At 38.5% G+C, this 18,152-nt stretch overlaps 1 protein-coding gene across 4 annotated transcripts in view; it reads right to left on the reverse strand.

Moving 5' to 3' along the window:
• kirrel3b (kirre like nephrin family adhesion molecule 3b) overlaps window positions 1-18,152 on the reverse strand; it is a 971,552-nt gene that overhangs the window by 216,934 nt on the left and 736,466 nt on the right. The window lies entirely within an intron of this gene.

Raw genomic sequence — 18,152 nt, forward strand, 5'->3', positions numbered from 1 at the left:
CAATCCTGGGCAGGGTGCCAACCCACTGCAGATGGTTTATAATGCCTTTAAATAATCTTGCTCCATCCTATATTTTGGAAAACTTGTCCCCCTACAACCCCAAATCATAACCTTCAAATGGAGATCTGCTTATAATTCCAAGACCCAGTTTATTTTTTTAAAGAAATGGTGTGGTGGCCTTTTGCTGTTATGCACCTAAAATCTGGAATACCTTACCTATAGAATTTGCCAGGTTAATACTCTCAAGTCAAGTCAAGTTGGGGAGCATGCACTGGCACAGTGCATGGCCGCACCCGCTACACGTCGAAACAGCTCAGGATCCCGGTTGGCAACCCCCCAGACAGACACGCGGTCCAGTTCTACTCTCTGGAAATGACCCTCTGTCTGCCGCAGCCAGGTGTTATGTGGGTGACCCTTTGGCCTGATCCAGCCACTTGGGTCCCCAACAATGAGGGTCTTATGGGTCTTCCCTCGGGGAAACGCGCCACATGGCCATAGTGCTGTAACTGATGCTCCCTCACAATGCAGGTAATGTGCCTCATTCGGGACTCCATGAGCAACCGCTCATTCAACACAAAGTCAAACCAATGGTACCCAAGGATTTTCCGGAAAGACACAGTACCAAAGGAGTCCAGTCTTCATCTCAGGTCACTGGATAGCATCCATGTCTCACAACCATAATACTCTGAAGCATTAAAAAAAAAAAAAAACTGCAAAAAGCCATTATTTTAATATGTCTTTTTTGTAGCTACATTTCAGTGATACTCCTTATAGACTATATGGGTATAAAATTATCATATTTTGAAGGGATCCATAATCTGTACTAATCCCCACAATTCTCAGCTGTCTTTTCTGGTTCTTTGGTGGTGCCAATCTGCACCACAACCACCTGATCAAGGTACCATGCAGCCCCCTGAGAAGATGGAATGAAGGCAGGCATCTCATCAGTCCACGACACCAACTTTATCAGAATCCTATCACATGAAGCATGAAAGCAAAGAGGACTGATTTAGGAGCATTTATGTTATGAAGAAGTGGTGGGGGGGGGGTCTTTTTGGCCTTGGAACCCCTGCAAATTTTGTTTTTTCTCCAGCCTTTTGTTGTTGTTGTTTTTTCAGTCCTCCCACCATTTCATCTTAGCTTGTTTTGTTGTTACTTATTCTTTAATTTGACTGTCTAATCTTATTTGTCTTTATTTCTTGTAACTTTTTCTTTGTCAACTATAAAGCAATTTATGATACATTGTTGTATGAAAATGTGCTATATAAATAAATGTTGTTATTTCAGTGTCTGTTAACTGGAGGTCAAAGCTTACAGACAACATGGAAGTGTGAACCTTTGCATGTTTGGAAAATATGGTTTATTATGAAAGGTAACGTAAAAAAAATAGATGGAACATTACATATTGAAAATTAGACTCAATAAAAACCAAATGTATAGAGCGTATTATTAACTAGAAGTTAAAATGTTAAAGCAGTAAACTGCCAATAGTCTATTGCTATTCTTGTATATTTCTTTATTACACAAAATCATTTGTAGAGTTAAGCCTCATTGTTCACTTCCCTTCAGTACTGGCACAGCACAGGAAATGATGAATGGCACCATCTGTCACCACTGTCCGCTTGTAGCATTATGGATCTCAGGAACTCTTGCCATGATGCCCTAGGGTGAATCAATGACCATGGCTGTTGCAGAGGCTCGGTCAGTTGCTTGAAGCCCAAGCAGACATTTGGTTTGTATCTTATTGAGCTTTGTCCCAGCAGACAGTCAATTTCTGAACAGTTTCCCAACTTTTAGCCAGTGGGAAATCGAGACAAATTATCACCCTCTATTCTACTCATGTATTTTTAAACATTAAAGGCAAAGCTTCTAAATATCCGTAAAACACATGTTTAAAAAAAAAATCACATTTAGTTTTTTTTTACGTGCACTATGGTTTAAAAATGGCCTACTGGAGCTCTTTACCAATGAATATATATTGTACATGTGTTATAACTCAGGATTTAATGTAATTTATATTACTTGTAATTTCACCCCAATCCCCATGTGTGACCTGCCAGGCCTATAAATATTGTCTCCTGGCTTTGGTTCTCTGCTGAGACATTTGCTAAGGCTCCTTTTGTTTTGTTCGGCTCCATGTGTGTTTCCACTTTATTGTAGGTCTTTGGTGCTGTTTCAACTATTTTCACATTGCTCTTTCTGGTTGTGGACTTTTGCATTTGTTCCTTATTCCCAACTTTGTTTATGTGGACTTGCTTTTGTTGCTATTGAATGTCTTTTTTGGTTTAGTTACTGTTTAGCATGGTTATTTTTTTTGTAATCCATTTTTGTTCTTGAATTTTAGAATTTTGCCTTATGTGTTTGCTTTGAAATACTTGATTAAGTAAAATAAATATTAAAGGTACTTTTTGGGGGGGTCAGAGATTTATATTTGGATGGTTTTCCTCTTGGATTTTGAAGATATTTTTTCTTTAAAGACTTCCTCTCTCTTTTGGGCCCTTTGTAGGCCAAAACCATGCCTCTTGAGTTTGAAGCCGGGCAGATTTTATTTTTGAGCCATCTTTAATGCTTTTTGATTTTAAACTTTTTTTGGGGAGCCTGAAAATCATAACACATAGAAAATAATCACTTGCAACAATTTTCTAAAGGGTAAGGTGGTGTCAGGACCTGGAAGGATTGCATAGAAAGGGTGATCAGGCAGATTCAAGTAAGCGTAATGAGAATCACAAGCAAATTAACAGGAGCAATTAGGAAAAGATCAAGCAGCACATGTCTAGCACAGGCGTAAGAGCAAGTATTCCACATATGTTCATAAGGATCAGGTTAGGTTTAACTAAATGTTCTGGAATACAATGATGAAACAAAAAAAAGGATGTGATCAGAGAGGTGCATACGATATCTGATTTTTGATAAGGTACCACATGAAAGGTCAGTGATCAAGCTGTAAGACATTGTAGGAGACGGCCGGCAGCTCAACCCGGCCAGGATGCCCCTGAAGTAGAAGGATGGGGGAAGGCAGCTACTTTGGGACACTGCCTCCCCCAGGAAACTAATTAGCAGCTTCCCTGCAGCATAGTGGTGCCCCAGATTCATGCAGGGCACCATGGGATCTGGAGTTTGCTTCACAGCCCTACTGGATGCCGCAGGGAGTCCTTACTGTCCACATAGCCCGGAAGTACTCCAAAGTCACAGGGACGGAAGCACAGAAGTACTTCCGGGCTGAAGAAATTACAACTTCTCCATCTGACCTGCACTTCCGGGTCAAGGATTACAATAAAGGACTACTATGAACCCAGCAAGCAAGCCGGAGTCGGGAGAAGTAAGACAGAGCTTGCTGGGAGGTGTGGAAGAGAATTTTGTGATTGAGTGTGCTGAATTATTGTAGTTATTGCCTATTTATTGTGGTGCAGGTGCTTTGGGGCACAATAGAAAGAAGAAGTTAAAACAGTTTTTGATGCTTTTATCCCGTGTCCTGCGTCTGTCTGTTGGGAAAAGGTGGACAACAGTGCCACCAAGTGGCCACTCTATTACAACATATTTAAGGTTAAATTTGTAGGTGAGAACAAAATTGTCTCAAACACAGGAAGTAAAGGGTTATGCTGAGGGGAACTGTTTCAGAATTAGGCGATGTTAAAAGTGTTGTTCCTCAGTGATCAGTGCTGGGCCCGCTGGTCTTTCTAATATACATAAACAATCTGGACAAGAATATAATCAGTAAGCTGGTTAAGTTTGTAGATGATACCAAATGAGGAGAAAGGGGAGATAATGTCTAACCAGCTAAAATGTTACAGAGGGACTTGAACAGCATTTAGGCTTAAGCAGATTTGTGGCAGATGTAAAGTATTAAACCTAGGAAGTTAAAATTCTTGATCTGAATACGCAATGGGAGGACAGAACCTTGAGAGCACTCCTTATGTGAAGGAGTCGTTATGGATTCATCACTATCTACATTATGACACCGTAAAGAAGTGATCAAGAAAGTGAATAGGATGTTATGTTATATACCACAATGTGTGGCGTACAAGTCAAGAGAGGTTATCCTCAAGTTATGTTATGTACTAGTGAGGACTCACCAGGAATACGATATTCAGTTTTGGTCTCCATATCACAAAAAATATATAGCAGTTCAAGAGAGAGATCAGAAAGATCTCCTTCACACAAAGAACTTTAGACACATGGAATAAATTATTAATTTGTGTTGTGGAAAGTGGGACATTAGGGACACTCAAATCTGAACTTTATTTTGGACAATCTAGGTGAATGGGATGGATGAGCTTGTTGAGCTGAATTGCCTGTACTCATCGTCATTTTCTAAAGTTATAAGGAATTGTTTTTTAATGACCGGAATTTATTGTTTTTAACTATCGTTGATGTTTTATTACATCATTTTACATCCATGCAGGCACACAGTGACAGGTAACACCATAGGCACATTATGTATTTAATACACTGAGTTGCAGTGTTTCCTTGTCTGAGCTTTACTTTGGTAAAAGAAATCTAAAAGTTTGCCATATCTGTAATAAACATCAAAAGAGGAAAAGGCTATGGTCTTTTTGCCTGTTGGTTTCGTATCAATTTTTTTTTTGAGAAATGGATCTGTAAGTTGCATTTTTTCTTATACCTATCCTGTGGGTCATGTAACTGAGTCTCTCATTCAGCTTCTGTATCACACAGTTTTAGGATCGCAACTGAAGAACATATCATGTGCATTGGAATTATTGGGTTTGCATTGTTATGTATTTGTTTATTTATGTGGTCATTTATTTATTTCATTATTTAATTTTCCTGATAAATAATCAAGAAAAATGTAATAAATAATGAAGCAAAAACAAATTTGAAGCACAAAAATCAAAAACACTACAATACAAAACAGTAAGGGATCTCAAAATGGGGCTGTGGCAAAGTCAAAAGGCATGTGATGCTAGAGCAATGACCTCAGAGAAGCTATCTTTTATTTATTTATTTTTTTGTTTATTTATTTATTTAAACTTCAGTCATGTGACTGCTGTGTGATTAGGGTAAACTAGAAACAGATACAGCTACAAGTGAAGGTCTAGGCCACAGGTGTCGAACTCCAGTCCTGGAGGGCCACAGTGGCTGCAGGTTTTCATTCTAACCATCTTCTTCATTGGTGACCAGTTTTTGCTGCTAATTAACTTCTTTTGCCTTAATTTTAATTAACTTGACTCCACCCCCTTAGTTGTCTCTTTTTCCTTAAGTAGCAGCGAAACAATAATGAGACACAAAACAAGCCGCCACATCACATAATATCTGAAAATAAAGAAGAGTGATGGTCTCAGTAAGGTTGATCTCTCAGGTCACCAAAATATTTTGATGGTGTTCTTAGAAAAAACAGAAAAATCAACAGTTTTAGAAATGTCTGCTGTGGCAGAATGAAAGCAACAACAAGCCAATTAACAGCAAGAATCAGCTTCTCATTAAGAGATTGGTTGGAGTTTGAAATCCCAATTTAGCTGGTCATCTGTCAGCTCGTTTCACATCTCATTTCTGTTTGGCTGTCACTTAATGAAGAAAGGAATAAATTCAGAGGACTGAATCCTTAAAAACAGGGCTATTAAAATGAAGGGAAAAGGAGTGAATTAGCAGTGAAAACTGATCACTGATTAGGAAAAAAGTCAGAATGAAAACCTGCAGCCATTGCAGCCCTCCAGGCCTGGAGTTCGACACCCCTGGTCTAGGCAAACAGCAGGGCAAAGGAAGAACCAGGTGCAGCACTCCAACCCATTCTTGCTACCAAAGGATCTGGACTAATTATTTATTTGATTTTTTAATTTTCTTTATAAATAATCAAGAAAAATGTAATACAAAAATGAGGCAAAAACAAATCAATGCACAAATATCAAAAACACTGCTATACAAAACAGTAAGGGATCTCAAAATGGGGGCTGTGGCAAAGGTAAAAAGCATGTGATGCTAGAGCAATGACCTCACAGAAGCAATCGTTTATTTATTTTTATTTTTTAACAATACCAGTCATGTGACTGCTGTGTGATTAGAGTAAACTAAAAACAGACACAGTTACGGGTGAAGGTCTGGGCAAACAGCAGGCCAAAGGAAGAGCTAGGGGCAGCACTCCAACCCATTCTTGCTACAAAAGGATCTGGATGAATTATTTTTTAAACAGTAAAATTTTCCATTTGTGTTTTGGTCAGAATTATTAATGTAGAACTTTGTTTACTGTTTACTTTCTTTTCTTTCATTATGTAATAATGCATAAATCTAAAATGAATTTCTATTTCAGAGAGATAATAAAGTTCACCCTGACCTTGACCTTGATGCTGAGTTAGAATGAATCAAGCTATGTCACTTACTGGACAAATATTGATCTAATGATCATTTTCTATGCCTTAATCAGTTAGATGAAGTTCTAATCCTGACCTTGGGTCTGTATCCTGTCTAGCATACTGTTTGAGTGTAGTTTACATTGAGTGTCCACTGTAAATCTGATGTGTCACAATAATATGCATTTATTAGATAGATAGATAGATAGATAGATAGATAGATAGATAGATAGATAGATAGATAGATAGATAGATAGATAGATAGATAGATAGATAGATAGATAGATAGATAGATAGATAGATAGATAGATAGATAGATAGATAGATACTTTATTAATCCCAAGGGGAAATTCACAATTTATTATTCAGTTTGCTTAGGTGGAGTATTAATAGCATTTAAATTGAAGGCATACTAGAGAATCCAGTCCAAGAATAATTCCATGGACCTTAGATATAACATATTTTTTGGGTGCAGAATCAAAAAACTTACTTACATGGATTCAGATTTCAAACAGATGCATAATGCATTTCTCAAATTATATGTGGGATAAAGCATTCCTGAGTGTAAACTAAAAAGGCCAAAACACATAACTAAAGTGGCCTGATAGCATTAGAATGGTCATTTAATAAAATGAAATATTACTTATAGTGTTTTGCACTGACTGTAAACTCTACATATTTACTTATTTGTGCTAGCTGTGTAAGTCCATAAATGTGTGCATTATTTATAATAGATGGTCATGTTATGAGGTACACCTGTCTTTCTTCCAAATTTGACTGTTCAATCAGTGACAGTATTATACTGGAAATCACACAGTACTGTTTAAAGTGGTGACATGGATGGTGTGAGAGTGTGTGATTCTGAAGGACAATGAGAGACCAAAGGTTTAAGTGGTTTTCAACAACTTGAGTGTCTTAAGAAGGGAACTCTTTAGTGGTTTGCCTGCATGGCACCAACTTAAGTGGCTTGGAACACAACATGATACCTGGTGGTTATGACAACTGACAATCCAACTCTTTCCTGTACGCTAAAGCAGGTGGGTGTGGTGGCAGTGAGGTGAGGAGAATAAATCATGCAGAACAAGAAGAATATGGCCTAGTTGGATGCCTTATAACAGAGCAAACAGGATACTGGTCTGGAGGCAGTGGGCAAAACTCACTAGGAGGGACGGAAGGAGAGAAAAGAGCATTTATTGTGTGTTTTACTGTATTATCGCTGGCTATGTTTCACTTGAGGAGGTGTCATAGACAATGAGATTCCTTTCATTTGCACCCAGAGTTGTTCTGGGTGGCATTGTGTCTGAGGTTCTGGGCTCAGTGGCGCCCCTTTGTGGTCACAATGCATATATTTAATAGTAAACATTTATTGATGTGACTGGAACAGACTTGTGAGACAGATAACATGGCAGGTATTGATAAATACGTAAGAACTGACAAATCAAGAACGCTGTGAATCTGTGTGTACTGTGCTTTGTGTATTTTACAGCAGTGTCTCATTACAGACAGTATGTACTGTTTAGAATTATTTTTTTGTTCCTAAACTGCACTTTTCATTAATCTTTCTGTGGAACTGCCTGATGCCATCTTTGTGACATTTGTTTGTTGTGAAGAAATTTTTTTTCTTGCTTGTCTTTTGCTTGTTGGTTATCCAATGTTTTGTTTTAGAATATCTTTTTATTCATAATGTGTACAATTATAGATATAATTTTATTTCTAAAGCTGTTACCTGTGTTCACTGCTTATGCAAATACGAAGCATTTCATTTAAGAAAAAACTGAAAATGTTGCATTTTTTTCCAAATAACTAGATTTAAATATTGAAAATAAAGATGAATGTTTCAATGTAGGTTTAATCAACTTGTAAAGCATTATTATTTCAACAATTTCCATTGAATTTAATCAAAAGAACTGTTCTTTTTTAATTTGTTGAAAATATACATGTAAAATTTTACATAATTATTACATTTTCTTTTTTACAATGAAAATATAGAGCAAAAAGAGCAAACAGCAGGAGGCCATGCTGTAATGTCACTGATGTTGCCTGTTTTGATGGTTATATTTTCTGGATCGGTCCTGCACCCCTTGGCCATCTTAGAAGTACTCTTAATTCCTTCATATTTTGTGAGCAAATTTGTATTGATAAAATGAAAAAGAAATGCAGCAAAACGAAACCAACCATCCTTCCTGATAAACATTTCCTTTTTGAGAAGACATCCCCACACACATAAACACCTATGGCGGTGCACCTTACATTAGCTATAAGGTACTTTATCTGAATATCTTCTGCCACACATTGTTACATTTACTGTAATTCAAAGTCTGATTGCATTTTTCTCCGCATGTCACCTCTTAGTAAATCTTTTAAAGGCAATCCACTTTCAGCATAAAGTGAAGAACACAACATTCCTGGAGGAAATTGAATAGGCAGTATGTAAAGTTAAAAATAAAAACACATATTGATGCGGAGGTATTCCAGTTGACACCTGTTCCTTTCAACTGTATACTGTATAGTATGTGAATTGTACATAATTACATAACTGTACATGACTTTTCAAATAAATAGGCAAATGTTAGCTGTTTCATTTCCCTTACCAGAACAAAAGCTACTGTTTTTACAATTTAGTACTTTACAATGTCTTACTGTTGCCAGATTAAACATTTGGGATTCCTTTAAAATTACATTCAGGATGAATTATTTAGAAATAAGGAAAATATTGAGAAATGTAATTACAATTGTTTAAGGCATATTTTCCTTAAATATCAAGCAAAAATAGTAATTACAAAGAAACATTCTTGCTGTCAATAAAAAACTGAATTTGTTGCAATATTTTTTTCCCCATGTTTTTAATTTAAGAAAAGTGATGAAAATATATCCCTAGGGGACAAAAATGATATTACTATGTGGTCTGGCTATGAAAGTTTGTTTGTAGTTGATCGACTTCCATTAAAGTGTATCCAGGAGAACGACTGTGCATTTCTCTACTCCCATATCCCCTGTTATTCAAACTTCACTATTTTTAAAGTCACACAAAAATGACAAATGCAAATATATGCATGTATTCTCTCTTGCTCTTTCTTCCCTTTTTTTCTTGGGCTGGGATGTGCCATGTGAAGGGACTCGCTCCCCATAGGTGCCAGAACTTCACAGGAATGTGCTTAGCCCCAAAGGATTACATGAAAGGAAAAGGAAACTGGCCACTTCAGTCGTGCGAACAATGAATGAAAAACAGACGTGGAAAAAGACCGTTCCATGGAGCATGGAGCTCTGCCTGTAAGAAGAACCAATGCGTCTACTTATTGTGAAAGGAGGACCCCAATTCTGCTAACTATTGGAAGGTATGACTGAACTGCGGAAAGAGCCGCACTCTCACAATAGAGAAAGTATAAGAGAACTGAGCCTTGTTTATCATGTTGTTATAAAATCTTTTACAGAAACAGAACCTTTAATAAAAATACAGGTCAGTGGTTAGACATAAGAGTATTGTCTATATACACATACTGCATATAATATGAAGCAATAAAAAAGTTACATCTTAATTATTCTTACTTCTACTTCCTAGAAACTGACAGTCATTTCCCTAATAGCAGTAATTAATTCCACATTTTTCTAGTCTCATTTAGATTTGAAAAGTATTGAAACCTTATATTAACACTCCACCTAAATGAACTGAATAATGAGTGCATATTAATGTGACGCATAAGATGTTATTAAGTTAGTTTAACACTCAGATTATGTTGGATTGATTCTTTTTTTTTTTGTCTTTGCCAAGATAGACTGCAATCTGATTTTTGAAAGTGCTATGTATTCAAGACCAGCAGGATGGTGATTTAAATGGCTCAGTGTGTGATGTTAGAAAATGACCGAGTCACCTGTAGAAGTGAATGTGACCAAAGCATACGCTGTTACACCCTTTACAAATATCCCAAATATGAGCATGTTATGTACGTTTTAATCTGAGGGGAGCTAAGTATCCATCTCTGGTCAACTCGGCTCATTATCGCTAACACCCATCAGGTTTGTTAACAACCATGGGGTGGTAATCGATGACCAGCTATCATTCGCTGACTATGTTACAAGATTCACTCCACACAATATCCACAAGATCAGACCATATCTGACAAGGTATGCCACAACACTCCTGGTTCATGCTTTGGTCTTGTCACATCTGGACCACTACAATTCTCTGCTGACAGGAGTGCCAGTATGTGTCACCAAGCTGCTGGCGCTGATTTGAAATACAGCGGCACTGCTGGTGTTCAACCTGCCGAGCCGAACACTTAACACTCCTCTTTTTAGGTCACTGCACTGTCTGGCTGTATCAGCATGCATTACGTTCAAATCCTTGATGCTCACCTACAGAATAGCTGGCGGTCTAGCACCTTCAGTATATGCTGGAGACACTTATGAGGTTCTGTGCTCCTCCTCAATGACTCAGGTCTGCTGATGAATGATGAGTGTGGCATCACATCTCAATCCAGTTTCTATTCTTGTGTAGCTCCTAGATGGTGGAACAAGCTGTCCACCTCCAATCAAAATTCAGTCTCCCTCAATGCCTTAAAGAAGCGCATGAAGACTCGTTTGTTTGGTGAATTTCCATCTGGTTTTGTAACCAAGGAACAGCAACTAGCTCTGTGCTAACACTTGTGGTCATCCATTTTGTAACCCTGTTTGCCTGAAGAAGGGGCCTGAGTTGCCTCGAAAGCCTGCATATTGTAATCTGTTTAGTTAGCCAATAAAAGGTATCATTTTGCTTGACCTCTCTCTGTAACCTTGTCCTATAACACTTGTTCTCAAACAGACCCTCAGACTGATGTTTACTCAATTATTAGACAGACTTTATTATCTCAGAGGGAAATTTCTTTGCAGCAAAAAAGTACAAAAACACATGTTTGCCTTTTTGTGCTCCATGGAGCTTCACATTATTTCAGAGAATAAATCTTTTATTCTAAAGAGACTCTGTGTGGCCCTCTGTGTTACTAGCCGGGGTTTTTTTTTTGACAGGATTTCCCCCTCTAATGGGCATTTTTGGAACAGTTTGGGATTTATGTACTTGGGAAGTGTCAAAACATTCTGGATCTGTGAGGAGACAGTTCAAACCATTGCATCATCTCTACATTCAAATAATAATAATAAACCTAATCTTTTAACTGCAAAAATAATCGAACATAATCACATTTTCATTAAACAATATAAAAGTGCACAGAAGGGTACAAAGAGCACAAAATAAAGCAAGTTCCCCAGTTGGCTTTCTGACTGTACACTCTTTGAGCTTCTTCATCGAGGCCGCAGTAAGGTGTATGCTGGTGTCACTTCAATGTGAGACACACACCCACTTCAGACTAGAGCTTCCTCCAGTCACCCCTGGTGTCCCTGCACCCATTCCCCTTTGCTTTTCTTTGTTGTATCTCATCTCCAGAGTGGTGCTCCTACAGCTTGACTTCTTAAAGAAGCAAGCCAAATCAGCTTGCTGTATGCGGAAGCCATCTATTTGATGACCGGAGGTCTGTGTGTTTCTCAGTTATCTAAAAAAAAATTTTTCTCAATGTTGAGAAGTCAAGCAAAATTACACCTTTTATTAGCTAACTAAAAAGATTACAATATGCAAGCTTTCGAGGCAACATTGGCCCCTACTTCAGGCGGGATGTAAACTCAGATGGTGTTCTCTCAGTGGTGAAATGGCTGTTTTTCTCTCTGGTATCACAAAGACTTTGGTTGCATTCCTTTCTGCCTCTCCACCTGGTCTTGAGTGGTGTCAACCATTTCTGCTTAAATTCCCCTGGCCCACTGGACCATCCACTGCACAGCCCATGTTCGATTTGTACTCTGTCTTTTCCCAATAACAATTCAGGGTTCCTTGTGTGTGCAGTCAAAAGTACAACTGGTGCTAAGAAGTTTAGCAGTATCCTAGAAATACAGGTGGAAAACATAATTTAAGACTTGTAATGAAAATGTTTATTTATAATTAAACCTTTATTGCCTTGAAAAAGTACTTGCCTTCTTTGATGATTTACTCTCATTACCACAAATGTTTGAAACGGAACATTTCCAGGTCTAGATGAAGGGTATCTGAGTGAACAAATTACATTTTGTTTTTCTTAAAGTAATATGCTGAAAAAAACAAAGTTACTCGACACCAACTGACACTGTGTGAAAAAGTAATTGCCCCCTTGTGATTTTCTGAAGAGCACATCCCTAGGAACAAAAATTAGAGAGATAGAACAGAAAAATTAAACCATAAGGGGCTAATTTAAGAAATGCCAAGAAATGAGATGAGGTTCCACCCAGAAGTCAGAAACCACAATTCTCAAAGACTCAAAAGCAAAACAAAATTTAAAGGTCACAAGGCTAACCTAATGATTCATCAATACCTTTTAATTCTCCTCCATCCCAAAAAAAATCTTTGCATTTGTAAAGTTTGAATTTTTATTTTTATCCAGAAACTTGGATACATGCAATACTGGGATGGCATCTTAAGTAATGCTCTCAATCACAATGTTACACGCAATGCTGCCATCAGTTTTGCGTTTAACAGCGAAAAGCATTGCTGTCAACAAAAATCCCCGAAAAAAAACTGAAATAGAAAATGGCAATGTGATGGTGGTACTGGCAAGATAATAAAAATGGTGATACAAATAAATGTTTCAAAAATAAAAATAATGTGCGTAAATTATTCCTTAGGGAATAAAACCAAGAATAGTAATCGAGAATTATGACAGCCCCCTTCCACTTAATAACAGGCTGTGCCACGTTTAGCGGCAATGACTGCAACCAAATGTTTCCTTTAATTCAATATCATTCTTTCACTTTTTTGTGGAGGTGTTTTAGCCCACTCTTCCTTGCAGAACTGCTTTAATTCAGAAACACTGGCAGGTTTTTGAGCATACAATAATAGAGAAAATTGGGAAAGAGGAAGTACTTTTTCACAGCCCTGCATTTTTGTAGGTTTCAGTTAATGCTAATTTTAATTTTATTGATAGTTATTTTGTAATAATAAGGGATGAAATGGGATGGTAAAGCTGGGAAATTATCCGCCTTGTTTTAATATTTGTCCTATTTGGAATGCAAAGTGTGAAGGGAAAGAAGACAATTTTTTGGGTAATTACGATTTCAAATGGAAAAAAAGGAGACTGCTGGATTTTTTGTATGAAAAGGCTGTTCCGTATAACTCATGCACATATTCATACAAAATGATAATTGACACTCAATAACTAATCAAAGAGTGAAGATCAGGGAGGATTAAGAATGCCAAACTCTAATGGTTGTAAATAGATGGCAGTAGGTAAGTAACTACAGGTAGGAGCTTTGGTAGGAGCAGCCATTAATTTCAGAATGTACACAAACACACAAGTTCAAATGGAAGTGATATAAAACATAGCTGTAGATGGGGTGGTGGGGTGGGATTTCTGGTTTGAATGCCACCCCCACCCCCCCCAATATTGTTTATGACAGTTTTAATTGTTTGGAAATATGATTCATGTACTTTCTCATCCTCCCTGAAAGTCATTCCTGACTACACCTCTGATGCCAAGATGGCAGATGATCTGACACTACAGTAAGTTTTTGGAAGCCGCAAATCAACACATACATTGACATGGGAATGATGCAACAATGCCAGCTCATTTGACTTTAAGCCTTTAGAGGCAACTAAGGCCATGAGAAAAAAGGGCATTTCACACAAACACGGAATGAAGTCAGCATGGTAGTACAGTGACTAGGTGTTGCTTTATTGATCTAGCGCCAGTGGAGTCGGCACCTTCTCCCAATGTTTGTGTGAACTTTCACTAATTACTTCTGTTTGTTTCCACATCCCAAAGCCATACAGTATATGTTACTATGATTAGATATTCTAAATTGTATGCTCTACTCTAAAATGGATAGGTGTCCTAGCCAGGGAGGGATCCTACTTCATGCTGCTGGGATAGATTTTGCCCCAAATGGCACTGAGTTTTGTAATGGAAGGGAAAACTGGATTGATGTCACAACTGGGATGAATGGCATTACCTTTCAAGTTAAGTTAAGTTTCAACAAGACTATAAACTGGATGACAACCATCTAGGACTGTATGCTTCCCTCGTACACTAGGTCTCAGTGTTCCTGAGACACCGATGCACACACTCACAGGGCATACTGGGAATTGTAGTCCCACAGAGCAGCCCTGTTGGGTCCCATGGGTCGCAAGGAGGTGCTGCAGGGAATATACAATACAATACAATTTATTTTTGTAGAGCCCAAAATCACACGAGAAGTGCTGCAATGGGCTTTAACAGGCCCTGCCTCTTGACAGCCCCCCAGCCTTGACTCTCTAAGAAGACAAAGAAAAACTCTTAAAAAAACCTTGAAGGGAAAAATGGGAGAAACCTTGGGAAAGGCAGTTCAAAGAGAGACCCCTTTCCAGGTAGGTTGGGTGTGCAGTGGGTGTCAAAAAGAAGGGGGTCAATACAATACAATACACAGAACAAATCATCAACAGAGTATAAAAATAAAAATTTTAGAAGTACAGAGCAGAATTTAACAGTAAATGATATCACATAAGAAGATTTGGATATATTTAGAGTCCTGGAGACCTCCCCCATTTAGCCATTCCATGGCTGAAACAGCACTGGGCCAGCCAATCTGATGAAAGGACCCCTCCTTCCCATGATTCCTGCGATCCTCCATCAGGGATGACTTTATCTTGGGCAGGCAAATATCTGTCTTTACCTTGAGGTGCGTCTGCCTGAGTGGGAAGTGCTTCATGCAGTATTGTGGCACTGGAAATACTATCAGGTCTGGCATAAAAGGAATCTCTTCATCACACTCGGGGGCTGGAGGTGGGAGGAGGCGGAGGACAACACTTGGAGGAGGTTTGGGAGAAAAAGGAAGGAAGAATTTGTGACTCGGATATTGAAGGTATAAACTTCAAATAAAAGGTTATTCGAACCTGTGGCTGGGGTTTAATGTAGTTCTGCCAAGAGCCTGAAGGTCCGAAGATGCCCCTAGTGGCCGCAGTTGGACTAAGTGAATTTTAGAGTGCTATGTTCTAAACTTGGAAAGAACATGCAAATCCCACACTTAACATTGCACATTTAAAAATCAGAAGACCTCATGAAGGTTCCAGTTTTTATCTTATTTGTAATTCATAAAGTTACTGTATATGCAGAACAGCTTAATTGTTACAAAATCTCAATAAAGACTGTTTATGTGAGATATTAGACCCAATTGTGACATTTGTAATAGAAAGGGGTTAAGCTTAAAAGCACATTAAACCTTACGGATAAGAACTTTGTAAATTTTATTTTTATATTTTGCAGAAAGTTGAACTTATGAACTTGAAAAATGAAAAAGGCTCTTAAACGTAAAGGTGACGACCGGTAGTATAAGGCTAAAGTGCATATCCACCTTTGTTAACATGGACTTCGAAGCAGCATCATCATTTAGTTTCATTGCAAGTAGAAACTATTAACTCATCATTAGAACGTAGTATGACAGGATGGAGGATGGCCTCTTGATCTCATTTGACCGCAATTGGAAATAGGATGGCTAGTCTATAATATCCAGCCATCTAATGCAAGTACATTGATTAATTGATTGTCTTTGGGCCTTTGGGAGTCATTATGCAGCCAATGCCTGGCCAAACAGCCTGACCGGGTCAGCACTTGATTACAGGCCACAGATACTGCATGCTGTGGACATACAGCATCACCAGGATGTGTTCAGAGTATGAGAATAAACTGAAGCTTCCAAAGAAACTTAAAATGAACTAAAGGAGTCTTGGCTTTCAATCCCAGCCTGCAAAGAGTGAGCAAGTTTCTTTTGTGTTTATATGGGATTTCTCAGGTACTAATCTTTTCTTGATAGGAATGATTGATAATCAGGTTGATGCAGTATAGTGGATTCAATTTTACTTGTGGGATGGATTTAGGAAAAAACTTTTTACCGATATGCTAAAAAGTAGTAAACAAATCTATCATAAAATATGCAAATGAGTGCATGCAGAAGGAAATAAGAAAGGTGTATTAGTACCCTGAAGGTGCTGGCTCAGCTCTCTGCAGCTCTGCTTTGGATGAAGTGGGATTGAGAAAGCAAAAACAGACACACACAGGCACAGGGACACAAGTGCAAAATACACCCTTTTATTTTCTTTCTTATTAGCACACAGTGCATAAATAACCAATATTGCTCAGTTTCTTTTTCTTTTACTGCCTTCACTCCTCCACACTAGCTTTGTCCTCCACCTCCCGACTCTGGCTCCCTGAACAGAGTGAGGTGGCCACTTTTATAGTGCACCCGGAAGTGCTCCAGGTGCACTCTGATCTTCTTCTGGCAGCACTCCTGAGTGTGGCGGAAGTGCTGTAAGGGTCCCTGGAAGTACTGCACGTGTTCCCGGATCCTCTTCCAGAAGCACTTCTGGGTGTGGGGGAAGTGCTGCAGTCCATGACTCTGGGATTGTCCAGGAGCCCCCTGGCGGTGACTACGGGCCCCAATAAGGGTTGAGCTTCCAAGCTCCAAGCCCGTGGCAATGATGCAATCCAGGGGGGCTGCCCCCAAACCCCCCACCCCCGTGCGTCCCAGGGGAGGTATTGTTGTGGATTTGCTCCCGGTCCTTCCACCAGGAGGGCATTCCAACCGGGCAAGGCCCCCGGCCATCTGTCACAGTATATACATTTAAAGCCATGAGAGAGGACAGAAAAAAGCCAGATCTTGTCCTGTGTTTGCTTTTTGGCGTACAGCTGTGATAGAAGCCACGTCACTAACAAGTGTTTAGACAAATACAGAGCAACAGATGTGTGTCCGATTCATCAATAAAGTGTGTCATTTATTAAAAAATACATATTAGCCTGAAAAGTAAATAAAAATGCTTTATGCCAGTGTTTACTAAAACTGTCTGAATTTTTAATTACAATGTTATATGGATTTTTTTTATCCATAGATATGCATGTAAATTGGCTACTTTAAAAGAGGCCTAATACAAGTAAGAGTGTGGGCATAACTGTACCTTGTGATGAGCTGGCACCCTTTGCAGGCATTTTAATTGCCTTGCACCAACAGATGCCAAGCTCTTTGACCTGAAGAAATTGTTGTGAAATTGGATGGCTGGATGGATGGATGGATGGATGGATGGATGGATGGATGGATGGATGGATGGATGGATGGATGGATGGATGGATGGATGGACGAGGGGAACACCCTTCATCGGACAGGCGTAGACGCTCAAATTTTCTAACACAGAAATTCAAATTACTGAATCAGTGAACCCACGTAACGCTGTGTCATATTTGAAATCTTCACTGCACAGAAAAGTTATAATATTTAAGTCTTCTAATTTAGTATTCTAGGCCACACAGAACTGAGTATTTTCACAAAACAGATTTGACTTCCATATCACCACTGAGTGGAATAATTATTGGTAACTACTGCTTACACAAAGTATGGAAAAAGCAAACAGCTTTCCAAAGGGAATGAACATAACATTGTGAGCAGAACACTTACGCGACTAGCAGGAAAGGTCATACCTATTTGAAGAATACTTTATTTATATCTGCTACAAGGCTGGTGCATATGACAGCTGCTGTGCTACTTAGGGCCTTGAATAATTATGTGAAAAACAAGCTAGAATTTAGGAAGAAATAATAATAATAATCGATGGACTACGGTAACAGGGGGCATGTTTATAATGTTGGACTGTTAATGCACACGTAGATGTTGGTATGAGCAATGAGGAAAAAGAATAGAAATACAGATGTCATGCAGTCTTTACTGTAGGTGTGTTTTGGGAAAATCAGTGTATCAATCAATGAGCTATCATCTAATCAATCAATCAATCAATCAATTGATCTTTACTCTGCTTGATGTCCCCCGAAGCACTGAAAT

This window comes from Erpetoichthys calabaricus, chromosome 9 (assembly GCF_900747795.2).
Source record: "Erpetoichthys calabaricus chromosome 9, fErpCal1.3, whole genome shotgun sequence".
NCBI lineage: Eukaryota > Metazoa > Chordata > Cladistia > Polypteriformes > Polypteridae > Erpetoichthys > Erpetoichthys calabaricus.